General features: G+C 39.8%; 1 pseudogene; it reads left to right on the top strand.

Annotated features, from left to right (window-relative positions):
- The first annotated feature begins 1,616 nt into the window (after positions 1-1,616).
- LOC127696819 (chromobox protein homolog 1-like) lies at positions 1,617-2,423 on the top strand (annotated as a pseudogene).
- Positions 2,424-9,562: the final 7,139 nt, after the last annotated feature.

The following is a 9,562-nucleotide window of genomic DNA, read 5'->3' as shown; positions in this document are numbered from 1 at the left end:
GACCAATCAGTTTAAAAGTCACAGTTTTCTGCCAGTCACATTGTGCATAATGGCTGCTGCTGTGAAAACTGTATAAAAACTGATCAAACAGGCTGTGTGGGGTCACTACCTCTCCTTCAGGTATGGGAAAACCCAAACGAGTTGGAATAATAAATTCCTCTTGCTTTTTGCATCAATTCCTGGCTCCTTGTTGTTCACTCAGGGGGTCTCCAGTAAGTTAAGGCTGGCCAGAGTTCAGACTCAACACTGTCATGAGAGGAGTGAGTGAGAGAGAAAGCAAGAGAGACAGATAAGAGGGAGGTCCTATAGGGAAACCTAAGGGAGGGGCACTCTCTTAGAGGAGAAGAGGATGGGCAATGGAGAAGGACTGTGGGGCGGGAGGACCAGGAGGGGAAAGTGCTTGGGATGTAAATAAAATAACTATATCAGTTTTTGGAGAGAGAGAGAGAGAGAGAGAGAGAGAGAGAGCGAGCACGTGCATGGGCTGAAATAGCTGGATTACACGGGAAAAAGAAGAAGCCTAGTGGAAGAGAATGAAAGCCCAGCTTCTGGGCTGGAGAGATTTAAGGTAGACGTGAGAGGTTTTGAAAGTGGGAATAAAATTTTTTTCAGCTCCCCAGAAAAGTCAATTAGACTCCTCGGAAAAAAGCCACTGGTAATAGGTCATTAATCACTGATAGCTCTGAGGATAAGCTTGGAGCTGAGTCAGTTCCTGGGACATCTGGCCCAAGGAGGTAACAAGCCCAGAGCTGAGTCAGTTCCTGTAATTCTTCAAGGCTTCACCAAGAAAACGGTAGAACTAACATAGCAACCTATTAAAATTGTACTAATCTCACTGCTGCTAGAAAAGTCCCCCTAACCCCATATAAAGGAGCCCGAGAGCATCTCTGCTGGTTGACATTTCCATGAATGGCTGATTCCCTGCATGCTGGTTGTTTCTGCAGAAGAAACTTCGTTACTTTTGCATACTATTTGAGTCTGGAGTCTTCCTTCAGCAATTCTTGAAACTTAACAGGGGCTAGTGTGAGAAGTGCTGGCAGGAGCCACAGGTGAGACTTGTCCCAGGTTTCTTTGGGACCTGACAAAAATATTCATTATTGTTGCAATGCCATAGTCATTGCACTGCCAACAGTTTTAAGATGAGGTTTTTATAACTGAAAGGTAAATAATTACAGATGAAATGTAGCAAAACCTTTCCTGTGCTGGAACAAACCCATCTTACTTATATAACAAATGCCCCTGAAACACATTGTGTTTCAATAAGACACATTTTAGTGGATGCAGTATAAAAGCAATATGGCTCAGTAGATAAAGGCACTTGTCACCAAATGTGATGACCTGATTTTAGTCGCTGGAACCCACATGGTAGGAGTTCATCAATGTTCACATGTTGTACAGAAATACTGAATGTGGATGCTTCATAGCAGACAGTCAGATAGATGGACAGACAGATGTAATTAAAACCATCTTAAAGGATATATTGTAGGAGTTAACCAGCATTTGTTAAATGAATTTCTGTAACCTGTTTTTCCTATAACACCCATATGTAATAATAATGCATGGTTGACTCATATTTAAGCCACCTGTTGAGTAAAGAACCCTAACAGCATTTAAAGATGCTTGCCATTGACAGGGTTGTTGTGGTCTTTTGTTTGACTGAGGGGAGGGCCGTTGGCAGGGCCTGTGGTATGCTGCTGCCCAACACAAAGCACAAGGAGTGCAGTGCGGCAGAGTCCTCAACTCTCAGGCACTGCTACGAGCAGTGTCACTCTTCACACCAGAAAGCTGGCGAGTACTATGGGAAAAAAAAAAACAAGAAGAAAGTAGAGGAGGTACTAGAAGAAGAGGAAAAGGTTCTTGATCGGCGAGTTGTCAAGGGCAAGGTGGAATAGCTTCTAAAGTGGAAGGCTTTCTCAGATGAGAAAACTTGGGAGCCAGAAGAGAATCTGGATTGCCTTGACCTTGTTGCTGAGTTTCTACAATCCCAGAAAATAGCTCATGAGACAGATAAATCAGAGGAAGGCAAGTGCAAAGCTGATTCTGATTCTGAAGATAAAGGAAAGGAAAGTAAACCAAAGAAGAAGGAAGAGTCAGGAAAGCCACGAGCGTTTGCCTGGGATTTGGAACCAGAAGGGACTATTGGAGCTACTGACTCCAGTGGAGAGCTCATGTTCCTGAAGAAATGGAAAACCCCTGATGAGGCTGACCTGGTCCCTGACAAGGAAGCCAATGTCAAGTGCCCACAGGTTGTCATATCCTTCTATGAGGAAAGGCTGACATGGCATTCCTACCCCTCAGAGGTTGATGACAAAAAAGACAGCAAGATTAGCCAGGTTGAGTACCAGCCCCTGTCACCTCTGACGGTGGGTTTCAAGGGGGAGGGAAGGAGTTGTACTTGTCTTGACACCATAGAAGTGGCTTGAGAAGATGTCCTTTGAAGAGCCAGCATAGTTTGTGTATCTTGCAACAGCACAAGTGCTTTAAATTGTTCAAGCTGTATAGTTTGAACACTCATCCCTTTCTTGAAAGGGTGTTTCAAGGCAACCTGTTCTGCGTTTGCTAAGGAAGCAGTGGGCTTTCCATGAAGGACAAAATTCATGGAATTTCCCCAGCAGAACTGGGGTGTGGGAAAGTAAAGAAACTGTCGATCTTCAAAGAGCATCTCTACAACCCACAGCATTTTTCCTAATAGTGCTAACTGCATTTTTATAGACTGTGTGTAGTTTTTGGCTATTACTGGTATATTAATTGGATGGGAGGGCTGGGACAGGGAGGAAGGGAGATGGTAGAATCATTTTGATTAAGATTTGGGGCCTGAATGGAGAAATGGTGAACAGTAGGACAGCATAGAATCAGTTGGTTCTATGTCCAGACTATTTTGCCTTTTCAAAAAAAATTTCATTGTCACCATAAATAAAGACTATGAAAGACTATTTTTTTTTAAAGTCTGTTAATCCTAAAACCTACAGCCAAGGTTCTCCCAACCTGAGCTCAAAGTGACCCACAAAGGACAAAGCCAGTTCTGAGTTACCAAAGCTACATTTGATGATGGAAACTGACTGGAGAGAGAGGGAGAGGGTATTGGCGAGTATATAGAGGCAGACTGCTCTGCCTTAGGGGTTTTAATTCTTGAAGTTGGAGAAAAAAAAAAAAACCCTTTTTCTAATTACAGAATTACAATATCAGTTTGTCCATCTAAGCTATTGGCTCAAGTATTGCAGGGAAGTCTGTGGGAGATGGAAGAGGAGAGCCTCTGCCCTCAGGGTGAAAACGATCGGAGCCCCCTTCTTTTTGTTTTTGTTTTGATTTATTTCTTCTGGTTTTTTTTTTCCAGTTTTGAACCTGAAACTACTTGTGGCAGGTTCAGTTACTAACAGCACAAATTCCATTGAGTCAATTCAAGGACTGAATGACTTCACAAGCCCTGGTCTCACGAGATTAACTTTCATATTGGGGTAGTGGTTCACTTGAGAATACAAAATCTTCAGATTAACTGATGTTCAAAATACTGTCTTGCATCATAAGATCCATCAATTTTTAGTATTGTCTAGACCTACAAATAGAACTACATTGTAAAATCTTTTTCAGCATGTGTTAAGATGTATGTAAAAATTTGTTTAAGTTTAAACTTCATACCATACTGTCATTTTTTTGTCTTAAAAAATTATAGCTTTCTAAAAAGAAAGAAAGAAAAACAAAAGGTTCTCTTGCTGCTAACATTCCTGAAAGAATTATCCAATGCTCAGAGCCTGCCTTGCTTTGGATGGTTGGTAGGTGGCAGCAAGAGAACAGAAATTATGCTTTATAGCTAAGCAGCATTACGTAAAGGTCCTTGGTTTAGTCGGATTTAGACAGATAGGTTTCATTTAACACAAGCTGGCCTCAACTTTGTAGTGATCTCACTGCTTGATTCTCCCTAGTTCAGGGATTAAGGGCATGTACCACACTGTACCCAGCCAGAACGGTTCCACTTAATGTTTATGTTTCATTAATTTATAAAAATAAAATATCTGCAAATGAAGTAGACAACAAGTACTGTAGTCTGCGTAAGTCTCTGTCCTATAATACTTCAACAAATTGGCTTTTAAAAGGTGGGGGGTTAGGTTTATTATTATTTACCTTTGTCTCAGATCCACACCCGTAGGCTCTGGCTACAAAATGGAGGCTGACCTCAAACTCCTGACTCTCCTGCTTTATTCCTCAGTGTTGGGATTATGGGCATTTGCCACCATGCCTGGCTTTTGGATTTTTTCATCAGTCTTTATTCTACCTCTTTTAAGTACTGAACTTATTAATGCTTCTTATCTGACATGAGGGTATGGCATATGTGAATTTCCATTCTGTTTAATTTTTGATCTATTTGTATTGTGAAGGTTTTGCCCCCAGGCATTGTAATAGTCAAGGTTTAAATTACAGGGGAAAAAAGGATGTACTTAGACAGTGTCTTAGTCAGGATTTTATTGCTGTGAAGAGACATCATGACCAAGGCAACTCTTGTTTTTCTATTAATTAATTTATTTATTCACTTTACATCCCAATCACAATCCTGGATTCCTTCTCACAGGGCTCCTTCCCATCTCCCCTTCTCCTCTGAGAAAGGACTGTATCAACAGATACAATCTTCTTGTATCTGTTGAGGCATGCTTTGTGACAGAGTATATGGTCAATTTTGGAGAAGGTTCTATAACGTGCTGAGAAGAAAGCATATTCTTTTATGTTTGGGTAAAATGTTTTGTAGATAGGTTAGGTCCATTTATCTTATAACATCTGGAAGTTCCAATATTTTTCTGTTTAGTTTCTGTTTCAGTGACATGTTCCTTGGTGAGAGTGGGGTGTTGAAGTCTCTCACTGTTAATGTGTGGGGTTCAGTGTGTGTTTTAAGATTTAGTAATGTTTCTTTTATAAATGTGGGTGCTCTTTTAACATTTGTCAACCTCAGAGAGCCACACTGGCACTTGCTTTTTCTAATTCTCAGGTAACAGGGTATTAGAAAAAGGGGCACAATCAACCAAACCTTCCCTGTCTCTAGCCTTAGCAGCACTAAGGTGGAAGAGGTAAGACAATTTCACTCTTAGCTCTCCCTCACTTAAATTTCACAATACAGGCAGATTTCTCTTCTCTGTGTATTACCCTACCATGGTCCTACATCACAGGCAGATTTCCCATCTCTTGTGTATTATCCTAACTTGGTCCTACACCACAAATAAGGTGCCTTTTACACTCTTCACATCTTCCTTCTTAACCTCCTGTGTGTCCCCTTCCTTTTCTTTTCCTTTTTGACAGTTTCTTTCTATGTAGTTCAGGCTGGCCTCAAATTCAAGATTCTACTAACTTAACCTATTCTATTGTATTGGGTACATTTCTCATTTCTGTAACCAAATATGTGACAAGGAACAATTTAAGTGAGGGAAGGTTTATCTTGACTCATGGTTTGAAGGAATACTGTGCATCATGGCGGGGACAGCATGGTAAGAAACAACTGTAGTCAAGAGTATGTTTCAGCTGTTCATTCACACCTCAGTGGAACAGGAGGCTGGCAGAGGCAGAAACAGGTTTGAGCTATAAACCTCAACTTTCTCCTTGCCTCTAGCTTGGCTCCACTTTCTAAAGATTTCATAAATGGACCAACCAGGTGCCTACCAGGTGTTTAAATATATGAACCTACAGGAGATGCTTCACATTCAAGCCATTAGTCTCTGAAGTGCTAGGATTACAGGGGTGTGCCACCACTCCTGACCCACAGATTCCTTTATAAGTTTGTGTCAAGGGAATGATTCAGTTAAATACTAATTTCAATATGTACTAACACAGAGTCTATTTATTCCTTGTTGATTGTAAAGCTCTTGCTCAGATCATGAAATCCAAACTTTTCATATAATTTAATCCTCTCCATATGTGAAGATCCTGGATATATTTGTTTGTATAATGTGTCAATTATAAACAGGATTGGCAGGAGTCTGTTTAACTTGGTATAGCTCTTATATAATACATACAAGTCGAGAATATGTATTAAGAACAATATATGCAGGGCTAGAGACATGGCTCAGTGGAGAAAAACACTTATTGTTCTTACAGAGGACCCGGGTTTGGTCTCCAGGACCCACATGACAATACATAACTACACTTAACTGCAATTTCAAAAAATCCAGTGCTCTCTTCTTGGCCTCTGTAAGCCCTAGGCATGCACACATAGGCATATGGGCAAGTAAATCATTCATATATATAAAATAAAAATAATAAATCTTTTAAAGAGAAAATAATACATGCAGCTAGTCATAGTGGTACATGCCTTAAACACCAGCATTTGGAGGCAGAGGCAGGCAAAGCTCTGTGAATTCCAGGCCATCTTGTCTACACAGCAAGTTCCAAGCTAGCCAGGGCTACATATTGAGACCCTGTCTTAAAAACAAACAAACAAACAAACAAACAAACCAACAAACAAGAAAAAACAAAATAAAACAAAATAAAAAGGAGAAAAAAACAATGCTTTAGATTGGATATAGTAGTACATATCCATAATCCCATACTAGGCAGGCTGAGGCAGGAGGATTGAGAATCTAAGGTCAGGTTGCTACACCGTGAAACCTGACTTCTGAGGTCAGGTCTATGCTAAAGAGAAAGAAAGAAAGGAAGCCACATACATGTTTCTTTTATAATATTTTTATGATTTTTATAATTTTTGTGAAAAATGAGAAGCAGCTCAAATGTGCAATAACATGTTTTGTGGGTTAATTCATGGTCATATATACTTAATATCATAAAATTATTAAAATATTGATTAAAAAGACTATTTTATGAAAAACAGAACAAAAATTCAATTCATACTTAAAGCATGCATACTTTATATTCATGTTATAGTTGAATTCATGCTGTAAGGATTTAAATATATATGTATTTGCACACATGCACATATGCATATATATATATATATATATATGTACACACATGGGAGACAAAGAAAATGTATTAGTGGTGTTAAGATCATGGATGACTGATTTTATTTTCTAATTTTTTCTAATTTTTATTTAAAATTTCTTAATATTAGAAATATTTGTTTAAAATTCTACAGTCTTAGAATCACATTTTATTAACAATCCATGCTGAAATAGTACATAAAAATTTCAATTTGCTAATGTTCAGCTGTTGGCAGACAGTACGTCTTCTAGCTAAGCAAATGTCAATTGTTGCTATAGCACTTCTAAAGTTAAAATAGAGTGCATAATAGCTGGCAAGGCACTCCTGGGTAAATGTGGAGAGAAGTTACGGGTTGATTAAGAAAAGGAAAATGTCTCCTTTCCAGTCATTGGTTTTTAAGATAAAGAACTAATGGGGACAATGCACTGAATGAGTAGGACAGAGTCTAACAACTGAGCACCGCAGGGAAGTTCTGCAGGCTCTGGAGGCATTCCAGAGCACCACAGGGAAAATGGGAGGATGGGAGCATTCCAGGCAACATAGGTTTCACAGATCTTATTTTGTTGTACTGAGAATTCTTGACAGTGGGCTGCCTTCAGGATTTGCAGGTTAGTGGAGGCTGGAGACCTTAGATTTGGTTCTGAATGTAATGGAGAGAATTTAAAGATATCTGAGAATGACTTAAAATCTGTTGATCCCATAGTTGTGACAGTTTGAATATGGCCATGGAAAGTGGCACAATTACGAGGCATGGACTTGTGGGAGGAAGTGGGTCACTGAGAGAGTGGGTTTTGAGCTCCAATGCTCCAGCTTTACCCACAGTGCAAGATACCCTTTTTTTTCTTCCTGGCTGCCTTCAAATCAAGATAGAGAATTTTTGGCTTCTCCAGCATTGTGTCTGCCTGGATGCTGCCATGCTTCCCACCATGATGATAATGGACTGAAATTTCTGAACTGAAATTCTCTCCATCAGTCTGTCTGTCCGTCCGTCCCTCCCTCCCTCCCTTCCTTCCTCCCTCCCTCTCTCCCTCCCTCCCTCTCTCTCTGTCTCTGTGCGTGTCTATGTTCCCAGATAGAAATGGCACATAGTATTTAATCAAGTTGTAGTAGATTCTTCAGTTTGGACAGATGCAAAGAAATATAAAGGTACTGAGGTCAACAAATAGAGAAATGCAAATTCTTACATGTAAAAGTATTTGAAATTTAGAAGGCAGATTATCAAAAATTCTATCCTGATTATCTGGAGTGATGGGTTACTATAAGGTAAGATTGAATAACTCACTAGGAAACTAAATACTTTAGACTATCTTAACTGTCCCAGGCATCTGAAATATCTCTGAACAATAATCAAGACCATGACATCAAAACTGTTAAACAACTGACCAAATGACCTAAGTCTGTTTCCATTAGCATTAGATAAGATTGTTAAAAATTCTCATCTTACACAGTATCACATCTACTTAGAATAGAGATTGAGGCATTTCTTAGGGTTCCCATTGCTGTGAAGAGACATCGCGGCCAAGGCAACTCTTATGGAAGCAAACATTTAATTGGGGCTAGTTTACAGTTTCAGAGCTTTAGTCTATTACCATGGTAGGAAGCATGGCAACATGAAGGCATACATGGGGCTAGAGGAACTAAGAATTCTACATCTTTATCGGAAGGCAGCCAGGAGGTGGCAGGATTCCACACTGGGCATATCTTCAGCATAGGAGACCTCAAAGTCCTGCCTCTACAGTGACACACTTCCTCCATCAAGGCCACACCTCTTCATAGTACCACTCCCAATGGGCCCAAGTATTCCAACACAGTCAACACTGTACAGCCAAAAAGCTAGTAAAACCACCACAAGGCATAGACCTTTCTGATTCAGCATCCTGAATGAAAAGATCAAGTCTAACTTTGGTTTAGCTCAGAATCACCACAGATTTGGCAGTTGTCAGTTTTTTATTGCTGTCATGAAACACAAGGAACAAAAAACAACTTGGGGATGAAAGGGTTTACTTGGCTTACACTTCCACAGCTCTGTCCATATCAGGATAGGGACTCAAACAGGACAGGAACCTAGAGATGATGCAAAGGCACTGGGGCCTGGGGGTGTGGGACTGGTTACTGACTTGTTGTTCCACATGGCTTACTCAGCCTGCTTTCTTATATAACCCAGGACAACTAGACTAGGGATGGCACCACCCACAACTGGCTGGGTTTCCAATGCCCCACCCTCCCATTAATCACTAATTAAGAAATCTTAAATTAAGAAATTGTTGAAATCTTAAATTAAATTAGATATGAGATGAAAGTTAATTAGCTTGAACTAATTTCCTTATATGGGTAGGCTATGTACTCTTTACAGTGTACCTATATAAAAACACCTAAAACTTAAATGTTTTTTGACATTTTATCCCTGTATATAATGAATTTTGGTAATTTTCATCCCTTATTATCCTTTTCATCCCTACGCATTCATACTCTACCCCTCTGTCCTCCCAACAAGTTGCCCTCCTATTTTCATCTTTACAGGAAAAAACAAAAACAAAAACCAAACAAAAAAACCAACCCGTTTTTGTGTGTCAAATAAACATCGGTAGGTAGATGACTGTATTAGCTGGCTTAATCCCCCCAAATGTCCGACCTTGGCACTAGCCTC

The sequence above is a fragment of the Apodemus sylvaticus genome, chromosome 11 (assembly GCF_947179515.1).
Source record: "Apodemus sylvaticus chromosome 11, mApoSyl1.1, whole genome shotgun sequence".
Classification (NCBI taxonomy): Eukaryota; Metazoa; Chordata; class Mammalia; order Rodentia; family Muridae; genus Apodemus; species Apodemus sylvaticus.
Note: the sequence above shows the minus strand (reverse complement) of the source record. Positions and strands in the feature narration are given on the sequence as shown.